Source organism: Propithecus coquereli, unplaced genomic scaffold (assembly GCF_000956105.1).
Source record: "Propithecus coquereli isolate 6110/MARCELLA unplaced genomic scaffold, Pcoq_1.0 Scaffold1, whole genome shotgun sequence".
NCBI lineage: Eukaryota > Metazoa > Chordata > Mammalia > Primates > Indriidae > Propithecus > Propithecus coquereli.
Genome location: NW_012133857.1, coordinates 9,856,230 through 9,857,241, shown reverse-complemented (window position 1 = coordinate 9,857,241; position 1,012 = coordinate 9,856,230). Strand labels below are relative to the sequence as shown.

The window sequence follows — 1,012 nt, the reverse complement described above, 5'->3', positions numbered from 1 at the left end:
TTGAAAATGTATCTCAGGAGGCAGCTAAGATTTTATTCATGAATTCTCCAAATAAGTCAATGAAAGGTAGCTTCTTCTATGTTTCCTAGTACTACCAAACTTACAAAACCAAATCCAAACATGAGACACTCTTCCCACTGTATTTGAAATAAAAATATATTTCCACACATATTTCAGTTACCATGTTAAAAATAAAAATTATGGCCATGAAACATAAACAGTAGATTTCTGATCATTTGCCATGTCACCTTACCAACCCAAATGTGAGTCAGTTTAAGAGTTGCCAAAACTTGTTAATAGAGTTTCCCCTAAGTCATTCTACTCTTTCAGACTTGCACTTCTGTCTTCTGTGACTTTGCACATGCTGTTCCTCCATCTCAGTTTCCTTCCCTACCTTTCCACCTGTCAAGGACCCTCAGGACCTGATTCCAATACTCCATTCTCTGTGGGCTCTTTGTTGATCACTGGCCCTTTCCCCACTGTGTTGTTAGGCAGATTAGATATTTACCCGTGTTACCAAACATGGCAAGTTGAAAGCTTCTTTACGTTAGTTCTTACTACGTAAAATTGCATGGCTTATTTATGAAAGTATAGTATAGCAGCCACAGTGTACTATTTATCTTAGCTTCCCCAGCACGTAAACAGTGAATGACACATAGTAGGTGCTCCAAAATACAAGCTATATTGATCTGTTTTGCATATATTCATAGAAATGCCTTTGGGGAAGAAATATCAATCTAAAAATTATTAATTGAACTTAACTGTCATTCTCATAAAACTAAGTAGACTATTTTGTTGTTTTTTTCTAGTTAAGTAATTTGAAGCAAGTTACATTTGTAGATATCTCAGCAAACAAGTTTTCAAGTGTCCCGATATGTGTCCTGCGGATGTCTAATTTGCAGTGGTTGGATATCAGCAACAATAACCTGAATGACCTGCCACAAGATATAGACAGGTAGCTACTTACATTCTGCAGGTGAGGTATATGAATTAGTTACTAACTCCTTGAACA

At 36.4% G+C, this 1,012-nt stretch overlaps 1 protein-coding gene across 1 annotated transcript in view; it reads left to right on the top strand.

Moving 5' to 3' along the window:
• LRRC2 (leucine rich repeat containing 2) overlaps positions 1-1,012 on the top strand; it is a 60,341-nt gene that overhangs the window by 44,730 nt on the left and 14,599 nt on the right. The gene's annotated exons all lie outside the window — the stretch shown is intronic.